This window comes from Heterocephalus glaber, unplaced genomic scaffold (assembly GCF_053883595.1).
Source record: "Heterocephalus glaber isolate CG9 unplaced genomic scaffold, H.glaber_assembly_v1.0 deba00000281, whole genome shotgun sequence".
NCBI lineage: Eukaryota > Metazoa > Chordata > Mammalia > Rodentia > Bathyergidae > Heterocephalus > Heterocephalus glaber.
Genome location: NW_028258139.1, coordinates 23,961,990 through 23,984,685, shown reverse-complemented (window position 1 = coordinate 23,984,685; position 22,696 = coordinate 23,961,990). Strand labels below are relative to the sequence as shown.

Here is a 22,696-nt window from a genome sequence, read left to right as displayed (position 1 = left end):
TATACTTTCAGTTTCTCACACCAGAGAAACTATTCGGTATTTAGACATGTGTGTCCTATTTATTTCACTTAAGAGTATCGCCCCAATGTGCATCCACTTAGCTATAAATGTCTCTAATTTCTCATTTTTTATGGCTGAGTAGTACTCCATTTTGTAAAAAAAAACCCATTTTCTTTATCCAGTCTCCAGTTGATGAGTCCCTGCTTCATTTTGAACCACAGCTTGTGCAGAAAACTCTCACATTGCCCTGCTCAACTTAACCATTTCTATGACTTCAGGGTATGTTTCTTCACTTCACCTGAAGGTTGTAGGGTGACAAGTTTCAAAATCTGTTAATTGGTTTATTATGAGCACCAGCCTTTGGGAATCTGATTTGCACATCGCTTGCATTCTTCCTAGTGTTCTAGTCTTTGTTCACAAAAATAGATACAATTTTCTTCATAGATTTTTGTCTCCTACCCTCCCCATATGCTTAATTGGATCACATTACAAAGAGAAAGATGCAAATATAGTGTCTTTATTGAGAAAGAAACTGTCAGGAAAAGGTCATTGATTATGTCATGGGTGCTGCTAAAGCCCTGAGGTGGGTACTTGCAGAGGTTGCATGTGTGTTTTGAGTTGGCCTCAGGAACAGGCTCATTGCGTTCCTGCTGTCTACTGGTGAATGGAAATTACTAGTCAGTTTACAAGACAGCTCGAGAAAAGATGTCACCTTAAAAACTCTCAGAAAATCGCTTAAACTTTTAACAGAGAGATAGTGGCCTAAATGAGTCAGTCGCACAACTTTAAGAAAATTTACTTCAAATGACAAAGAAGTGTATGTTTCAGTCCACTTCTGGTATTATTTAGATGCTATGAATGGAACAGCCAAAGCAGGCAACATTCTTGCTTCTGTAAATGTTGTTTGCTAGAAAAGGGAAAGTCAAAAACATCACATAAACAGGGCTGGGGATTTAGCTCAGTGGTTTCGCTGCCTGCTGCGCAAACGCAAGGACCCGAGTTCGATCCCTGGAAAAAAAAAAAAAATCACATAAACAAATACATTTGACAAGTGGTCATAACCATCAAGATGAAAAACAAAGAACAGAGGTTTACAGAGAAGGAGGGACTGTTATTTGAAATAAGTTGGTTATTATAAAGATGACATTTGAGCTGTGTCTGAATAAAATTAGAAAGCCTCAACATGCCTAGAAATGCCAGGAAGTCAGATGCAAAGCCATGAAAGCTCTCTGTCTTGACTATGACTGCTTCACGTCTATGGACAGTGGATTTGACCAGGGTGGACATGTGCCAGTCAGCTGCGGAGCAGAGGATCAGCAGTCTGACAACACCGTGCCTCCCTTTCCCCTGGCACACACTGGGCTGCTCTCCTAGCCTTTCCTTGTATGCACCACCACTGGCAGCTTTGTTATCCTCCTTTCTCTATTTTTGCACTAGGTAGGTTCACTTGGATAGACTTTGGCCACATTTTTAGCCCTTGCAAATGCCGAATTCATTCTGCTTCTCATTACCACCCTCTAGAGTCATTTTGTTACTGATTTATGCTGATGCTAAAACTATCATTTGTGCTATCTTTTATCCCAAGCCCTTCTTACCCTCTTCCTTGTTCAAAGCATTTGAAACTATCATACAGAAGCAAAATCTCATCATAAAATATGGTATAAGAGGAAATGAACATCCTTTCTAATGCTACAGGGACTAAAGATCCAGAAAATAATGGACCCTATTCCAATTGTAAATCAAGAGCAATTCCTTGGGTGCTTCTGACTCTGGGAGCACCTAGCACAGTACCTGGCATCTATTTGGTCCTTAACAGAAACTTAGAGCTGAATTTAACAGTAAGTCTATGATTCTAAGCTACAAATTGGGTCAGAGGAATTTATCAAACCCATCAAAATACAAAACCCAAGCTTCAAGAACAGACTAAAATAATTGTTAGTCAATGAACAACAAATAATCTTTAATTAGATTTTCTTCCCATCACTGTCACAAAATACTTGAAATAAATAACTTTAAAGGAGAAAAATTCTTATTTCGACTATTTCAGAAATTTCGGTCTGTGGTTGGTTGGCTCGGTTGCTTTTGGGCCTGTGGTGACGTAGAAACACCATGGTGGGAGCACACAGCACACAGCAAAGAAAATGCTCACCCCACGGCAGCCAAGAAGCCAAAAAAAAAAGGGGGGGATAAGATCTCAACGTCTCTTTCAGGGCCACAACCCCACTCTTAAACCACCTTCCAGGAATGCCATCGGCTGAGGACCAAGCTTTCAACACACGAACATTTCAGGAACAGTCAAGATCCAAACTCCAGTGGATCCCATCACACACCACTGGACTTACATTCTCACCCATGTTAGACATCAGAAGTCCTGCACATGTGCTCAGTCTGAGCATAAGAAGTGCTTAATAACTGCAGACTGAGATGCAAGGCTTCCTGGATTAGTGGGTCTAGTCACAGATGCAAAATACTGACACAGAATAACCTGAAACTATCTCTCCTTTAAGATCATGACTTGGTTCATCATTGTGAACTCAGTATAAAAGAGCAAGACTCCTTACACTTTTGAGGCTTCAAAACTTGTCTAGAGCCAGACAAAATTCCTAGCTTGTACAGTGTGCTTCGGTGGCTGTCACAGCTGCTCTGCACTCTCACAGACGTCTTTTTCTCTTCTTTATGTCCTGTCAAGACCTCACACATCCTCCAGGACCCAGAGGTGTCCAGAATGGGCTTGGGACATAATGCACAGGTTGTGAGCCTGAAAGCATGCTGAAAAACTCACTTTTCCTTTTAATAATTTTTATGGAAAAATGGGGATAGTATTTCATCCTTAAAGTTACTGTGAAATTTTCACACAAGAGGACCACCATTATACTCTCTGTTACTATGAGTTTAACTATTTTAGCTACCTCATGGGAGTGCAATCATGTAGAATTTGTAATTCTTCAACTGGACTATTTCACTTAACATAATGTCCTCAACTTTTATTCATGTTGTTGTCTGTGGCAGTATTTCTTTCTTTCTAAGACTGAATAATATCCACATATTATATAATCATAATATTCATAGTCATATTCACTCACTGGGAAGGGAAAATGTGGAAATGAGTAAATCAGTGGATATAAAGTTTGAATCATACAAGATAAATTAAGTTCTAAAAATTTGTTGTACAATATTGTTTCCATAGAAAACAACACTATATTGCAAACATTGAAATCTATTAAGAAAGTAGATTTTATGTTAAGTGACCTTTATACAATAAAGTAATAAGGAAGAATATCAGGGTTGGGATAATGTTATTTTCCAATTGAAATTTATCGTCTATAATTTATTTCTTTAAATTTTTTTCCTTATATAAAAAATTAACCTCAACCCTTTATTTCCATACATGAAAATAACTTGAAGGGACCTATGAACCTAAATATGAAAGCCTAAAAGTATAAAAATTTAAGAAGAAATTATAACGGAAAATGTTTATGAATTCAAGGTAGGCAAGAACTACCTAGGATACAAAAGACATGATGTACAAAAGAAAAAAATTGATAAATGAAATTCTATCAAAATTTAGAACTTTAAATGACATCATTAAAATGAAAAGTAGTCCTTAAACATACCATATTTACAAGGCATATAACCTATGACTCGAATATATAAAGAATTCTTAGAGCTCATTAATAGACAACCCAATTAAAACGTAGATATAAGAAGATGATAAGTAGCCAGTATAGGACAAGGAAAGGTGTGCAACTCTAGAATCAGAAAAATACTAATCAGTACAATAACAAGATTGAATTGTACACTCATTAGGGAGATGAAGTTTAAAGTTTTAAAAGCCTTGTCATGACTTTTTCTTTTTATTGGATTCTCCCCCTTTGCGTTTAAATAGTCATGCCCAGTGGATTCATTCTGCTGGGTTTCCTGGGGTTGTGATCCTCATTGTCATTTCCTAGGGTACTGCCTAAAAATTTTTGGAGTGCCAGTTTGATATTCATGAAGTTCCTGAGATGCTCTTTATCATGAAAGTATCTTATTTCTCCATCAATTTTGAAAGATAGTTTTGCAGGGTACATCAATCTGGGTTGGAGGCTGTTTTCCTGTAGGGCTTGAAATACATTATTCCAAGCTCTTCTTGCCTTGAGGGTTTGCATTGAGAAGTCTGCTGTGATTCTGATGGGCTTTCCTTTGTATGTGATTTGTTTCTTTTCTCTAACTGTAGAACTTTGTTCTTCTGTTGGGTTTCTGGAATCTTAACAATTATATGGCTATGTGTACATTTTTTTGATTAAGGCTAGCTGGAGTCCTATATGCCTCACTTATCTGTATGTCAAGTTCTTTTCCCCTCCTTGGGAAGTTTTCTGCCATCACTTCTGTGAACAGTTTTTTTATGTCATCTGCACCCTCTCCTCTTTCTTCATTGACTCCAATCAGTCTTATGTTATTCTTCTTTGTATCATCTAGCAGCTGCTGGATTGATTTCTCATGTTCCCTTACGATTTTAAAGCAATTTTTCTTTTCCTGGTCATTAATTGCAATCTTATCTTCTATATCTGAAATTCTATCCTCACATTGGCTCATTTTGCTGTGCAGACTTTCGATGGTGTTTTTAATGTCCTGGAAATCTGTTTGCATCTGTTTTATGGATTCCATTTGTTTCCTATGTTGGGATTCCATCATGTTTATCAGCTTCTCTATTTCTTTTTATCTGTGTCCTCTCTAGATTTATTAATCATGTCTTGCACCATGAGCACAATCTTTGCTGTTATCTGAGTAATTATTTGTGATTTCATTTTTCCCAGATCCTCTTTTGTTGCCAGTTCAGAGAGTCCAGGTGGTTGAGTATCAGATTGTTCCATCTGGTTTCCCTTTGGGCTTGCTGTAGGTGATCCAGAAGTCTGTTTTTGAGGCTTGTTTACATGTCTTCTCATTTCCACGGGGGGGGGGCGGGGGGGTTGTGCTTCTGGCATCCACGTGGCTCACCTTCTCTGTCCTAGGAGCTTGGGATGGCAGGGGAGCTTCCTTCCGGGTGCTGGGACTGGCTCAGCTTCTCTGCCCTAGGAGTGTGGAATGGCGGTAGGAGAGCTTCCTTCTGGGTGCTGGGACTGGCTCACCTTCTCTGCCCTATTAGCTTGGGATGGTGGAGAAGCTTCCTTCCAGATGCTGGGACTGGCTCACCTTCTCTATATCATCTATAATTTTAAAACCCATCCATTATTAGAATTCAATCCCATAAATTCTCTAAATCCTTAAAACACTGTCTATATGTGTTATTCTTTCAATAATTCAGTATTAACAATTTTATAATATTCAAGATTTGGCTAAATATTATATAACTATTATATTGCACATAGTATGTATAGGTTTGAGAATAAGAGAAAATGAAGAATAGACAGAAATTTTGTTAAAAAGTGGTGATGGCCTAAATGTTACATTAAAAGTCAAAATTAATTGTGAAACTTTGGAAGTATAGGATGCTTATTAGGTGTTTACACTTAAAACTGACCTGGAGATTTGGTTTACGTACTAAGATCAAAATATAAAAATAAATAAGAAATGAATAAGAAATAAAAATAATAAAAACTACATTATTTATAGATGACACAATACAGAAAACTCAAGAATATATACAAATTAAATGGTAGAATGAATAAGGATGCTTATTAAATTTACTGGGTAGTAAGTTAATCCATAAAACACCAGAAATAAATAGGAATTATAATTTTCTAAAAGAGAAGATGCAGTTCCAATAGCATCCCCAAAAAGAGGAATTTAGAAAATAACAATACACAAAATCTTAATGGAGGGAATTATAGACTTTCTTGAAAGAACTAAAGACAATTTCTGTACATTTATAATCTGGAAGATTCAATGTTGTAAAAATGGATGGTAGCTTCTTGAATATTCATTTTATCAAGAATTTCTGAAATTATTGTAATATTTAATTTAAAATGTTAAAAGTTAAATGTAACTTTAAAAAGCAAATAGATATGAAGTGATTTTTTTCTAGACTTACATGTGCAGAAACAGTTGGACTCTGTCTGAATTTTATTTAGTTCTTTATTGTTTGTTGAAAATTATCTGTATGATCACTGGACAGATGACTTCAATGTAGGTAAGTGGCCTCCCAAAAATCAAATGTTTACTAAGTTGGTCTTCTTTCTTTAGCCAAGGACTTCTCTCTTTTGGCCCAATGCTCACTAACCAGGCAATACCACCATTGTTCCCAGGTTAACCTATAGCACACGTAACAGTCCTGGAGTTGGGAATCTAGTTATTAGCACCCCCTTTCACATATATAGAACTTTGGGATGGTTACAGGCTAAATAATGGTAGTTTAGTGGCTCCAGGTGCTTGTAAGACTTGTCCAAGGTGTTGGTGGGCTTTGGAAGATTTGACCACTTGGTATTTTTCCCTTGCTGGGTTCATTCGTCATACTCCAGCAGTACTGTCATTAAAACCATTGCAGACACGCATTACATGAGCTCTGAAGTCCACCCTGGCAAATAGCCGCTTCTGCAAGGCACATGCATTCTGATCACTATTGACTTCTCAACACTTTGTGAGCCCCTATAAACAGTTTGTGAAAATAATCCTTTCCCTCCAACCAGATAAAAGAGGCAGATATTTATGTCTGTTTATTTATTTACTCAGTTTTGAATATTTTGACCTTGCATCTATTTTTTCAATGAATATTCATGGAGTGTTTCTTTGTACCATCTGCTGTGCCAAGCCTTGGATGTGCCTTTCAGGAAAAAGAAGAAATAAATGTGAATATCTATCCTTTTAGTCATACCAATTGTGGGAAAGAGGTGGAAAGAGAATAATGAGGAGGGAGTTCTTGGATAAAGTCCCTCAGAGGATCTTTCTCTGAGTAGGCAGCACAAAAATCAGGTCAAAGGAAAAAGTTTTAAATTGCTCCAAACCCTCTGGATTTCTTGGGACAGCTCTCCTCCATCTATACAATGTTGCTGACCACATGACTGAAGGCATTAACCTGTGCAACACTCCTGGAATATGCAGACTCGAGGTATGTTTCTACATTAATCCCAACACTTTCTACACTGGAGAAAATATAGTAGAAGATAAATGAGTGATAACAGCATTATTACTGAATTAATCTTGGATCCACCTTACTTTAAAAATCCAAAGTACAGCATTCATATATTTTGTACCACTATTAATGACAAATTCCTTATAGAACACCTAATAAGTGATTGTGGCACAGGAGGTTTTCTGATACCATAGCTGACATCCCTCCTCTGTCCTGTCTCACATGCATTGTTCTCTTAAAGCCATTACCTGAAGAGATTGTCAAGGTCTCCTGTTCTACAAGACTATCTTCAACCCATCTGTGCATAGCTAAGTACTTGCTTTCACCTTCCCTAAAGCATCTTATTTAAATCTAATGCTTTATATCACTTTGCTGATTTCCCATTATCCACCCTTAATTATGAGATGGTGATGAGCCTTATAAAAATCTAACATCATAATTCCATTCTAAAAGTTAGGATCATCATGAACAGTCTCTTAACACATCACTCATTCAATAAATATTTATTAAGCACATATCATCATCATTACCTTAAGATATTGTATTATATTATATTATTATGTATTAGTGTAAGGTTCCTAAGATTCACCATACCACCAGCAGTGAACATAGTAAATATAGTCCCCAACCTCATATACCTCAAAATTTAGAGATTTTAAAACTATATAGTATTTTCAAAAGACAGAGATATAGAAGACAGATATTTTGTGAGGAAAAAGATGACTTCAGCAAAGGACCAGTGGCAGGCAACAGCAAGACAACCCTTACAAGAAGAGAGAAGGTGGTAATATGTATATTAGAGAAGAGGATAGTTTGTGGGGTATAATGAAAGTAACGCTTCAGAAGTGTATAGGCAGATTGTAGAGATTCTGAAATGCCCTATTAAGGAGTTTTGCCATTAATTTTTGGGTAAGAAAAAACTTAAGTGAATATGCCAAATAATTTATTATGCAAAAACTATTTGCTATGTAAATATGCAAAAGCAAATATGCAAAAGAATTTATTATGAAGATTAAACTTCTTTCTTATGGCAATATATTAGGCAGAATAAGATAGTGTTCTCTATTTTTTAATTCCAATCCAATTACTCAACCCATTTTGGCATAAGATATTATGAAAAGAGAATGAGAGGGAAAGAATTTTTTGGTATGCACAAGACATGCCTTGATTGTTATGGTCTAGGAAGTGGTCATTAAAAGCAGTTAGTTCTACTCTTTAATTCCTATTAAACACAATGGATTCTGTTTTGCTATCCTAAAAGAAAGTTTTTATTTAGCACATAAACTGTATGTACTTAAAATGTTTAATTAGATGAATTTTGACAGATGTGTACAATTGAAATTACAGCTTTCAAAATCTAAACACATCTGTTACACAAAGACATTGCTTGTACCCCTTCCCAGTGTAACTGCTCCTCCCATCACCAAGCAATCACTGTAAGATTTCTGTCTAAAACAAAAGTTTCTGTCTAAAACTTTTTTAGTTTTGATTTTCTAAAATTTATTAATGGAATTCGTACAATATGTACAATATGACTTGTTTTATATGTCATCTTTCACTCAATATAGTGATTTTGATATTTATTTATGTTTTTGCATATCAGTGGTTCATATCAGTGTAGCCTATTATATAAATATATACCTTATCTTGTCTATCAGTTAACTCATTAAGAATTGTATTGTTTCCTGTTATTTGCTACTATGAGCAAAGCTTTCATAAACATTTGTATACTAATCTTTGCATAAACATGGGATCTCATTTCTTTTCAATAAACACCTAAGAGAGGAATTCCTGGCATAATTGATTAGAACATATTTAATTTTTAGAGAGAAGCTGTTAAACAGTTTTCCAAATGAAAGAAATTGTTTCATTGCATATTCTCATCAGTAAGTGTATGGAAGTTCAACCTCTTCTGCTCCTCAACAGCACTTACTATTGTCAATCGCTTCTTAAATTACCTTTTTGAAGTATAATTTACATACAATAAAATCTGTTCATCTAATTATACATATATAGGCTTTACAAATTAGTACAATTACATGTACTACCACCAAAATGGAGATGTACAATATATCTATCACCTATCACCCCAAAGCTTTACACATGAACCTTTCAATATCTTCCCCCAGTGACAGCCTTGGAAACCACTGATATGTTTCCATCACTTAAGTTTTGCCTTTTCAACAATTTAATCAATGCAGTCATAGATGACACAATTTTTTGTGTTTGTCTTCTGTCACTAGGGTGATGCTTTTGAGGTTGATTCATTGATATATGAGTAAATCCTTTTTATTGTCAACTAGTCTAGTTCTCCATTGCATCATCCATTTACTCTTCTGTTGGTGAACATTTGAGTTGTTTCCAACTTGAGGCTATTGTAAGTTAGGTCTACAGATGTAAGTATTTATTTCATAAATACCTAGGTGTAGGATTGCTGGTTTTCATATTAAGTGTTTATCTAACTTGGTTAGAAAAAGATAATGTTTCTCATGAGAGTTCAAATAGTCTTTGATACTATCCTCAGCAACATTTTGCACATCAATAAATTTTGTCATTCTTATGAGTTATACTTTGGGAAATTTTCCTAATGACTAATGGTGTTGAGCATTTGTTTTTCTGTGCTTACCAGATATTTGTAAATCTTTTTGGTAGAATGCTTTCTCAAATCTATTGCCTTTCACCATTTTTATTGAATCATTCTTGGTATTAAGTTCTAATATATAGATATAAGACATAAAAATTCTTTAACCGAAATATGTATTGTGTTATTTTTCTTTTAACATGTATTTGGTGCAAATTTGATTGACTGTATCACTCAATAAACAAAAATTTTTATTGTCACCTTGGGACATAAAGGCCAATAATAAACTACACATAATTATTGTCATAATTTCTTAATTCTAATGTTTTAAAGTTAGCACATATTCCCCAATTTTAATTTTATACTTGTTATGATTATTCTATTCATTAGCATATTAATAAGCCTTTTAGAGCTTGTTTATAAATTTTTAAAATTAAAAATTCTTTCCAGGTTTTTTTAATTGAGATTGCATAAAATCTACAGAAAATTTGTTACTAACAAACCTAACTTGAAAGAATGGTTCTAGAAAGCTCCTTAAACAGAATGAAAATAATAAAAGAAAAAAGTTTGGAACTTCCGAAAGAAAAAGAATATGAATATTTTAGGCACTGTTCTAAGTGCTAATTGTAGACAAGTTTCCTGTTTTGTATTGCAACTTATATCTAGTAGGAAGAGTCAAAAACTGAAGTCAGTAAGAAAATTACATAGAATGTTGCATGCCATCTGAAGAAAAATAAAGTAGAAATGAAACATGGAGTGCCAGTTAATGAAAGAATCAATACTAAATAAAAATTAGGAAGAACTTTCTGCAAGCAAACACCTGAGATAGGTATATTTGGGAAGCACACATGGCAGCAGGAATAGAAACCACACATTTCCCAACATGAAAAATGCCTTTAGTGTTTGAGGAATAGGAGGTCAGGAAAAGACAAGATACAAAAGGAGAGGGTGGACAAATAACAAGAAACCCAAATAGACCTCATAGTCCATGACAAGGACTTTCCTTTACACTGATGGAAATGGGAAGATGCTGGAAGGTTTTGAGGAAAGCAGTGACACCTGAAAATATTTACCTCCTATATTTTATCCAGCAAGCGGTCTTGATTGGTTTCAACTCATCTATGGTGCTTAAGGTATGCAGTCTCTGCCTGTAGTTTCACAGGATCCTCTGGCTACCATGTAGAAAACAGATTACTTGGCAAGAAGTCAAAGAATCAGAAAGGCACCTCAGTAACCCAGAGGATATTAATGTCTTTCACTAAAATGGTAGCAACAAAGTTAAAGAAGAGTTGGATTCTGGAAATACATAAAGTCTATGATATTTTGATGGTAGTGTAAATAGTTCTTTGTGTTAGTATGCTTGTTGCAGAAATGTCCATCAGAAATCTATAGAGTATTGTAATATTGCAAGCATCATATCATTTTTTATGCATTCACTTACAAGTCCCTCTCTCCCACTCTATTCTGTGTTCCTCAAGGATAGAGAATATGGAAGTTTATCTTTATAGCCCAGAGTATCCAATATTGATCTGAGAGCCATATCACTAAACTTTTATCCATCATTTCTTTTCTAGTCCTTGAGGGCTACAGAGAACAAACCTGATTTTTCTTCCTCATAGGAGGCCTGCACATAATTGAAGCCGTATCTTACTTGGTTCAGGTATATTATATGCACACATATACTATTATAGATGAAAGGAGGATGGTGTCTAATAGGTTTGAAGACTCCAATGGAATTGGATTGAGTTTAGAGGGCCACTTACAAGCCACATCAAGGAGACCACAATTTATTTCTTGTCTAGTGCACAATCGAGTTCTCAGAAGTTTGGGTTAAATGAGAATGAAAATACAGAAAGGAAAACTAAAGGGAGACAACTGCCTTATTCCAGAAACCTGATTCTAATCTCCATTTAGGGAGTACTTTCTCTTTTGAGAAATCAAGCAGCTTCTACATTCTCCAAGGATGGTTCTCAGCCTCAAAGCAGCCCTGGTTATACGGGGCTTTGTATCATTCCTTCAGATAGTGGGCAGGAGGCAGAGAAAAGCTCATTCCAGAACCACCATGACATAGACCTAGGCTGACTACCTTATTAACTCTGCTTTTGCACTTTTTAACTCCACTTTTAACTCCACTTATTTTCTAACTGACAAAGGTAGGAGAAGATTTTAATTCTAGGATTAACAACTACAGTAACTTTATTATAAACCCTTCTAATTTCTATAGCTCTATATAGTTTACAAAACACTTGTAGATGAATTAATTCATTGAATACATATAAAAGCTTTTCAAGGGAGATTTTTTAAACGATATTGAATAAATAAAGACTTTAAAGTACTAAGTAGTCACAATAAGTTCAATTGTTACAAACGGCCATAAAGATAAAAGAGAAAGCTAAAGACTATACGCAGAGTTCAGAAAAGTGAACAAGGTTTAGTTTAGGAGACCAAGATAAGGACTCTAACTAGAAGAAAGTAATGTTTAAAATAAAACAAATTAAAGAAAAAGGAGACATGATTATTCCACATCAGAGACCAGTACGGCCTGTCTATGGATGACTAGATGGATCCTAGCTATAGTCTTCTGAGGGTGGAAATAAAGTGTTTTTCAAGACTGAAGACACAAGTATGCAGTTAGCTACAAGGCAAAGAAGTATTTGCATTTCATTTAGACCTTGTGCTCACAGAAACAGAAATAACAAATCATCACCAATAATAAGCCTCCATTTTTAAATGCTTACTAGCAAATCAGGCTAAATAGTTTACATACATCATCTCATTTAGTTCCAGCATCAACACTGATGGCTATGAACTGCAAATATTTCCATTTTGTGGATGAGAAAATTGAAATTCAAAGTTACATTGATTGTTCAGGCTCAAATAAACCTAATAATGGAAAATCCAGGACTTAAGACTTTGATGATAAAGGTTTTAGTAATGTGACCTTTCCACAGTTGATTAATGCGACTTTACTGCAGGCAAAGTAATTTCAGTCCTCACAAGTAAATAAAAACAGTCTTCTTATTCCACTGTAAAGTAGTAGATTGACATCAACTAGGATGGTTTACATGGTCCTTTCCCCAAACCAATACCTGAGAGCTACAAAATATATTAGCTTAAGATAATAATATGATGAGACAATAAAACAACATTCGAATTTCAGCAGATTAAGTAAAAAAATACCTTACCCTCTTGAAAATTTCAGAGCAGATCTGGAAAAACCTCCAGGGCAAATGTTCTTCATGTGGGAACACAGTAATTCAAGCCCACAAAGACTCTGGCATTTTGTAGCTTTCACCTGCAAAGGGACCCTCAGTCAACAAAGGCAGGCAATGTGACAATTGAAGGCTTCTTACCAGTGAGTAAGTATTTTGGCTCAAAAATAATATATTAATACTTCCGGTCATATTGGCTAAAACTAGTCACATGGCCTGGCCAAACTTCAAGTCAGATGAGGTAATTCTCTCATGGCTAAGAAAGAGATGAGAAACAAATACAAGTTGTGAAGCAGGTTTACTAAGCACTTATTAAAAACATGTCCAAATCCTGTGAGACAGAAGTCACACACATTACAAGTTTCTTGGATTGAATGCATTACTGAGAAATGTGATTTTATTACTCAGAATACTGGCAGCAAGGGAAAACAGAAGCCTAAAATTTATTGTCACCAGCCTGTCCCTCATGACTCAGGAAGGTTGATTGGGGCAGATGGAGCCTTATCTACTCATGCCTCTCTTGTACTGTAGCTGAAGGACCCCCAGAAAGCAGCCTTCTTCCACGGATTTTATTCTGGAGCAACAAGATATGTGTGCTAGGCTAAAACACCAAAGGTCATCCTGTTTTAGGGATGGAGGGGTTGGAAAAGAACCCAGGCTGTTCTGGCCCCCTTATCTCAGGATGTTACATTCCCAGAACATTTCAAAGTTGTTCTTACTTGTAAGAGGGGTGGAGGATTGAGTTAGTCTGAGGCCACATGAGGAATTGTCTTACTTGTATGAGTGACTATAGAAAACTCCTACCATGTCTTAGAGCATTCCAAATACATTTAAGTTTGCCATTAAATCCACATCTATGGCTTTGTAAAATTGTGATTTTCAAGAGCTGTGGCATCAGCTTATATTTATTGAGTACTTTAGGCATCTAAGTCCTTTCATGCATGTAATCTCATTGAACTCTCCTAAACAACAACAAGAAAAAGATAATCCTCAGTATAGACAATGCCTTCACCAATCTATGGGCTCATTTCAGAGAGGAACTGTGTCTTCTTATTTTTATTAGCTCTTCCTAATACAGCCTCTATCTCTTAGTAGGTGTTCCTTAACTCCTCAGTGCTTCTGGGTTTTTTGTAACCTGAGAAACACAGGCTCATAATGCTTATGAGACTTATCCAAGCTCACAAAATCAGTAAGTGGAATAACCAGGATTTGAACTCATCACATGACTCTATGACCTCTATACCCACTGGCTCCATGATGCTGCTCAGGGAAGATCTCTGGCCATATCCTAATTGAAATATATGCTTCCATACACCAAGGCCAAAGTTAAAGCATCCATCAAGCACTCAGTCCAGCTTGAAGATGTGGGAGGCTACAATGTGGGCATGATAATGATGGCCGTGTCTAGGGAGGCAGCTGGAAGTCAATACATAGAGCAAGATGCTGAGGGTGCTTGGCCTCCTTCAGCATGCATGGATGGATAACTCCTGCAGAGAGGCAGCAGATGTGCTGAGACTGGGACCACTGGCCTCATCTGTCAGTTGCCCAGCACTGCCTGGTGGCTCTCCTCCTCTGCTTTATCTGAACATAACAACTTGGGTAGTCAGTCCAGAACAGAGACTTCAGCTTAATTGTCTATGTAACATAATAACTCTTTCCCAGGAACAGTGACAATGAAAGTGAAGTGACTGGAATTAAAAGTATAAGACAGTGAATCTTTTATTAATTTTGCCAAGTCAAATGGAAACCAAAACAATTTCTCAAGTGGCTTGCAGTAACAGGGTTGTTTTCTGAAGGCGCAAATTCACTATCTTTGAAAAATTTCCATGTCTCTATAAAGGAATTCTAGGCTTTTGGAACTAAGCTATGTAAAATTTGCTCTGCATCTATGAACTGTTTTATGTTAGTTCACTTCATTGTCAGAGCTCAAATTGATGACATACTATGGTAGATTACAACACCACCCCTGCCAACCTGGAACTGATCTACCCCAGGACCATGCTGTGCAGGCCGCATGGTATCTGAATCCACATTGCAGAGGGACGGGTTAGGGTGGGGTATAAAGGCCATGGTTATGAGATTCAGAAGATAGAGCAGAAGAGAGAGGGCCTCTCTGAGGCTCCTCAATGAAAATTGAAGCCCAGTGGGAAAGTGAAGAAAAATCTCTGGACCACTGTGAAAACCACTGGACAATCATGGTTGGTAAGTTGGTGGGATCAGCACCTCCCATAGAAACCTGAACTCTCTTCAGGGGAAGGGCAGCTGGAACGTGCAGTAGAACCTTTTGGAGTTCAATCCTGCAGGAAGTCAGGAACCTCCAGTTGGGCCTTGCAGCCAGAAATCAGCCTGAATCTCAGTGTACTGCAGGTAGCTTTCTGAGACTAATTGACTTAGATCTGCACACTGTTGCCCATGTTGTCCACTGCAACAGCAGAGACATATCCTGAAGGAAGCTCTTTTTTTTCCTTTTTTTGTCTTTTTAAAAGATTTATGTATATTTTCTTCTTTTCTTTGTCTCTCTCTCTCCCTTCTTGTTCTGCATTTCTCTCCCTCTGTTCCTTTTCCTGTCCTTTTTCGAATTGTTTTTCTCTCTTTTTTTCTCTCAATTGTCATTATTCTTATAAGAAAGTGAATATAGTTTCTAGCTTCCCTATTGCTGTTAGTTTGTTCTGTTCTTGTCTTTATTCCTTCACTCTGTCTTTTCCACTCATCTTCAACAGTTTCCCAAAATTTGCGTGATCTTCCTGTGTCCCCTAGCCTCACTTCTAACCTTTTCCTCTCCTTCTATCTCTCTATGCCTCCCTCCCTAACTACTTCTAAGTCCTCATCCTGAAGGTTGAATTTGCTATATTGAAGGGTTTATTTACTACAGACATGTTTTGGGCTGGTCCTTGATTCTGATCTACCTCAAGTGGCTAAAGGTGACATTGATAGCTACCACAAATTGTCATTTTCTAAGCTGTGTTTGATGCTATTGTTGATGCTGATTGTATCACTTGGGCTAAGGTGTTGTGATTGATCTAATCAGTTGTCCTCCCTGGTATACTGAAAACAAGAATGCCCAAGAGTCATTAGAGACTCAAAGCCTAAAGACCAGCTATATCTGGGAGATATCTCTGAGAAGCAATCACCCCATAAGGGCTCTAAACACAAGCAACAAAGATACTCACAATAACCAATATTGAAGTATCAGCCCAGGAATTCAACCGAAAACAGCACCAACAACAAAAATAGAAATGAGAAGACACCTAAACAAGGTGCAAACTCAGACTTCCAGCTCACCACAGGCAAATTCTGGGGGCAACGAAGTGGAAAAATCTGATAATCAACCACATAGAAACCCTGAACTGATAGAACAGGAAGTAACAAAACAAATGAATGAGGCTCTAAAAAAATTCAAAACAGGAATACTTTCCCAGGTAACTACAGAGATGGTGAACAGAATGAAAAAAAAAAATATGATTAGAGACTCTAGAACAGAAACAGATTAGAAAAAAAAATAGATGAGCTCAGGACTGTGATGGAAGCCATGAAAGCCCAGCATAGGAAAGAAATGGAAACCATGCAACAGATTCAAACAGATACCCAGGAGATTATAAACTCCATTGAAAGTATTCGCAGCAGAATGAACCAATAAAATATCAGATATAGAAGACAGGATTGTGGTTAGTGACCATGAAAAGAGAAATTTCTTAAAAATAGTAAGGGACCATGAGAAATTAATCCACCAGTTGCTAAATGAGGCAAAGAAGAATAACAAGACTGTTAGGAGTCCATGAAAAAGCAGGAGAAAGTATAAATAACATTAAAAACTGTTCACAGAAGTAATGGCAGGAAATTTCCGAAACAGAGGAAAAGAATTTGACATACAAATAAGTGAGGCATATAGGACTCCAACTAGCCATGACCAATCACATACAAATGAAAGCCCATAAGAATCACAGCAGACTTTTCAACACCAACCCTCAAGTCAGTGAGAGCCTGGAGTGAAGTATTTCAATCCCTAAAAGAAAATAACCTCCAAGGGCCAGGGATTTAGCTCAGTGGTTCCGGTGCCTGCCTCACAAGTGGAAGGTCCCGAATTCAATCCCTGGTAAAAAAATGAAAGAAAGAAAGAAAGAAAGAAAGAAAGAAAGAAAGAAAGAAAGAAAGAAAGAAAGAAAGAAAGAAAGAAAGAAAGAAAGAAAATAACCTCCAACCTAGATGTTGTATCCTGCAAAATTATCTTTCAAAATCGATGGGGAAATTAAATACTTCCACTACAAAGAACACCTGTGAAATTTCATGAATACCAAACCAACATTCCAAACAATTCTAAACAATATTCTAGAAAAAGACAATGAAGGTCACAACTCCATGAGGCTCAAGCCATCAGGCAAGGCAAAAAATTAAAAGGAAGGAGGAAAAATTTTTAAAAACGAAAGAGGCAACAACAGGAAAATATCATGACAAGGATATAATAGATTAAATTCTGATTTCTAGACTCTGAGTCCTTCACAGAAAGTAAACTGGATCACATGCAATTCAGTCTACTTGTACAAAATAAAAAATTTCCAGATAACAAAGATTTAAAGAGGAGTTTATTGCTCACATAAAAAAAAAAATCCAAATAGTCCAAGACCAGTGGTGCAACTGCAAGATCCTGATACAACTTTCCATTTTCTGTACACCCCAGCTGTAGTTCCACCTGCACTGTTACAGCCTGCACAAAATGAATCTCATTACTTACCTTACACGTCTTTTAACAGTCCTTATGAAGACCAAGGTGGCCAGGAGACCTTCATCCCTAGATTCCTCCATTTCATGCAACTAAGTCCTTTCTGGTTTTGGATGACTCTTTTGTCCCTTCATTCCAGAAACCCTTCCGTGAGCCTATTGGAATATCAACAGAATTCCCCAGACCTCCTCTTAATTATCTCAATGTCTCCTTTCCCTCCTGACTCTAACAGAAATCTGCTTCTCCCCTGAGAACACACCCTTTACCTTAGTGATCGCTTTGTTCCACAGTGACAATTTCAGACTATTTTGTCTCTCCTTATTTCCTTGACCTGCTGTTTGAATCTCCCTTTAGACATTTGGTCCAGAATATCTCTCAGTGAAGGTCATCTGCAGACATGGGATACATCCCTACACATCCTCATCACCAACCAGAACACCTAACTTTTTAATATTACCCATTGGACTAGGTGTGTGTTTTAAACTGCACTTCCTTGTTGACAGCTAATGGCATCTTGCATCAATCTGCTAGCAGTTGATATACCTTTTTCTTGAATGTTCATCCAGCATTCCAACATTTGGCTAACTTCTGCCCCAATTCTTAAATTTTGTTTTTTACAGTTGCAAGATATATCACGGAAAAAGAGGTCTATTAGGTATACATGTTGTATTTCCTTTGTTCAGTGGCAATACTTATTGTTTTCTCTTTTTAAAGATTTTTATTCAGATTTATTCACATAAATAAGCTGCTTGCAAAGTACACAGTTTTAAATGTTAAGATATGTATACATTCATGAATCAAACCATCATCACAACCAAACCAGTGAATATATTCATAAAGCCTAAGTTTCCCCTTGGACTTTTGCAGTCATCTCTCTCTCTCACTCTTTCCTAATCCCTAGTCATGTGGCCCTCATATGTTTTCCATTATTATGGAGATAGCTTTCCATTATTATAGATTGGTTTCTATTTTCTAAAATTTTCTATGAATTCTGGCAAGGGCGAGGTCCTGAGTTCGATCTCTAGGACAAAAAAATTTTTTTATATGAATTGAATCATTGAGTTCTCTTTTTTATCTGGCTTCATGGATACACATTTTAAATTTTATTCACATTATTCCATTAACATAGATGTTCCTTTTGCCATTGTATGGTTACATTACAGTTTGTTTACCCATTCTCCTGTTGAGATAGTTTTACTTCCTTTCCAATGTGGATTCCTTTTTCATACATAATAAGCTGGGTGTTTCTCTAAGGCAATATCAAGAAGAAATGGTGAGTGCACGCATTCTTTATTTGTCCTGATATTGTGGAGAAAGCATCATTTTTTACCATTAAATGTGATCTTTGTTACTGGCACTAATTTTGTAGAAGCCTGTAATCAGTTTGAAGAAGTTTCTTTTTGAGTTTGCTGAAAGTTATTAAGAATGGATGTTAGTTTTTTAAAAGTGAATTTTTATTTCATCAGGAAAAATTTGTTTAGAATTATTGCATCGAATTTCATAAAGGGTATTGCTCTGGAGATTTCTGTATCTTTGTCTGGTTTGGTGTCTACGTAATACTAGTCTCATAGAATGAAATGGGAAATATTTCTTTTCGTTTTTGTGCAGAATTGATATTTCTTCTTCCACTATGTGGTAGATATGTGGTAGAAATTACTATTGAATCCATCTATGCCTTGACATTACAATTGACATTTAACTTTGCCTAATAATAATGATTTTTTATTAAACATTTAATTTTGAAATAATTGTAGGTTCCCATAAAGCTGCAATAATTAACACAGAAATACTGTGTACTCTAACCAGTTTCTCCTAATTATAACATGGTGTAAAACTACAGACTAGTATTACAACCAGGCTATTGGTATTGATAGAATCCAGGCTCAGAACATGGGATAACCACTGACACCTCAGGGAGCCAGGGGCCTCACTATTGCCAGTGGGGGACTCAGTCCTATCAGCTCTCACTCAGAACTCTCTGAGTGCCCTGGGCACCTCATTGCAGTCTGAAGGAGACAGAAGTTCAGGCTTCCCCTCTGCTGTAGTAGAGCAGCAGTTCTCTAGAAGCTTTCTGTCCTAGCAGGCTGCTCTTTTCCTGGTCCTTTGATTACAGGGAGCAGGCTACTGTTGAGAGTCTTAGTCTCTTCTCATGAGTGTTTCAATTTCATCAGTTACAGGTCAGAAAGGAAACAGGGAACTCATCCACATTCTTCGTGTCTCTGAATTCCTAGCCATTCTGTCATCTTCATTTATTTTCCAGAGTGTTCTTATGTTTGTTTTAGATATCAAAGCTGGGGTTTTAGTTGTATTTAATAGCAAAAGAAATAAATTATGTCTACTGAATCCTTCCAAAAGAAGAGGCCCTCGATGAAGTTTTGAGGTATAATTTTAATGTAAGAATGTTCAGATTATTCATTTCTTGAGTGAGCTTTGGTAGATAGTACATTGTATTTTTTTATGGATATTTTTATCTAAGTTGTCAAGATTATTAAATTAGCATAACATTAATAATAGTATTCTTTTATTTTTTTTAAATATGTAGAGAATTTGTATTGATGTCTCCACTCACAATTATATATAATTGGATTTTGAACACAGGGCCTTCACACTGAGCTACCTCACTCGTGCTTTCTTATTTTGAGACAAGTTTCTGCTAAGTCATTAAGTTTCCCAGGATGAGTTTGAGCTTGCAATATTCCTGCTTCAGTCTTCCAGAGTGCATGTACCACCATGTTCACCTTCCTCTCTCAATCCTGATATTGGCAATTTCTATTTTCCTTTTTTATAAGTCTTCTCAAAAACTTAGTTTGATTGGGTTGGGGATTTAGCTCAATGGTGCCACTGCCTGCCTCAGAAGTGCAAGGTCCTGAGTTTGATCCCCAGTATCAAAAAAAAAAAAGTACGTTGGTTGACTTTCTCTGTTCTTTGCATTTTATTTCATTGATATCTATCCTCTTATTTGCTTTAAATAATTTGCCCTTTTTTATTCTAGCTTCTTTTAAAGCAGAGGTCATAGATCTGAAATAGGCATATTATACTATGTATTTCTAAGTATTTTAACAAGTCTAACAAATTCTATTGTTTTCATTTTTTATTTAGTTCAATAAATACTCTGAGTTTTCTGTCCAGATTTTATCACTGATCCTCTTATTTAGAAAGGTAGTTTTTAGTTTCAAAGTTTTTTAACTGCATTTTGGATGTTTTTGCTATTAAATTCTAATTTAATTCCATTATGGTCAGAGGAAGAACTTTGTATAAACTGAATTCTTTTAAATTTATTGAGCCTATTTTTTTTGGTTCAGAAAAAAATCCATTTCAATAAATGTTCCATGTGAAAAAATACGGACTTTTTTTTGCTAGTGGGTGATGTAGAAGGTTAGGTTTAGTTGGTTGATGGTGACAGTTTTCTATATCTTTACTGTTAATTCTTTTTATTTTTATAAATTAGGGTGAAAAGTGAATTAAAGTAATTGACTATATTTATGGATTCATTTTTCTTGTATTTTCAGACTTTGATTCGTCCTGTCCTTACATGCTTTGCTATTACTTTCACAAATACAGGATTTTGAGCTGGTATTTCTCCTTGATGAATCAAGTCCCCTTTTAGTATGAAATAATCTTTTCAATCCCTACCCATAGTATCTCCTTTGCCATCTACTGCTGCTGATAGTAATACAGTATTTAGCCACTACAAATTTATTTTGACTAATATAAGCATGGCAGATCCCTTTTTACTTATATACTTTTCATCTATATACTTTTAACCATCATGTGTCTTTATGTGTGAAATATGGTTGGTATAGAAAGCAAAAACTTGGTCTTTCTTCTTTATCTAATAAAGCCACGTCTGCCTTTAGTTTTGGTCATTTCTAGTTACATGGTCTTTGGCTATTATTAGATTTCTATCTTTTGAGCTATTTACTCTTCATATATTTTGTTCTTTATTTTTTTTTACTCATCTACTTTTTAAATTCTTTGTTCTATTTTTTCCAATTTTTTTATGATTCTATTTTCTTTCTTTCATTGATTTAGCTCTATTCTTTTATTGGTTGCTTTAGGTTCTATGGGATACATCTTTGATATATCATAGCCTATATTCAGATGTTTTACTACTTCATCATAGTACAAGAACCTTACAATAATATATAGGCATTCCTAACTTCTGTGCTGATTCTATACTTTTATTTTAATAAATATGTATCAATTATTATTTTCTTTTGGCTACCAATTACCTTTTAGGTGGATTTAAATAATTGGAAAATAATATTCTGTATCTATCAGTATAGTCATCCTTTCTGGTGTTTTTCATGGTATTGCGAATAAATTTGGCTTTGGAAGTGGGGATAATTATTTTCTGCCCAAAAGACTTTTTTATTATACTACAAGTTTACTCAGAATGAAAGTATTTGAAAATAGTGTGTATAGATTTATACATTGACATGTTTTTTCTATCAGAACTTTAAATTTGGTGCTCCATGGCCTTCTTACTTGTACTGTTTCCAAAGAAAACGCTACCATCAGTATTTTTCTTTTGTATAATGTCTTTTCAGGCCATTTTAAAAAATATTCTTGGGCCAGGGATTTAGCTCAGTGGTGCAGCACCTGCCTGGCAAGTGCGAGGCCCTGGGTTCGATTCCTGGTACCAAAAAAGAAAAGTGAAAAAAAAAATTCCTTTATCACTAATTAAGAGTAATTTGATTGTTTCTTGATTCAGTTATTTCATATTTCTTGTACTTCGGTTTACTAAATTCTTGAGCCTGAGGATTTAAGAGTTTAATCAAATTTGGGAAATTTTGATCTGTAGGCCTCATGAATGTGTCTTAAACCCATAAATGCTGTTTATTAATTAAAATTCTTTTCTTTCTGTATTTTATGTGGATAATTTTATTGCTGAATCTATTAACCACATTATATTTTCATTTAAAACATTAAAACTTTCATCTCTATAACTTCAGTTTGGGTTTTTCCTTTTAGGAGCCTATTTACTTTTTCTATTGATAGCACACAGTTATATTAGCTGTTTTCACATCCTTGTCTATCATTTTCAACACTTATATTAGGTCTTTGGTTTCAAGATTAATTTTTCTTCTCATGTAAGTCATATATTTGATTTTTGTAAATGCCAGCCTTTGCAAGCT

General features: G+C 35.7%; 1 long non-coding RNA gene across 1 annotated transcript; it reads right to left on the bottom strand.

Moving 5' to 3' along the window:
* Positions 1–501: 501 nt before the first annotated feature.
* On the bottom strand, positions 502–12,951 carry LOC147830253 (uncharacterized). The gene is made up of 3 exons (XR_015440416.1): positions 12,815–12,951; positions 10,703–10,801; positions 502–1,008 (listed from the first exon to the last, which is right to left on the bottom strand). It is a non-coding gene; the product is annotated as an uncharacterized LOC147830253 (long non-coding RNA).
* Positions 12,952–22,696: the final 9,745 nt, after the last annotated feature.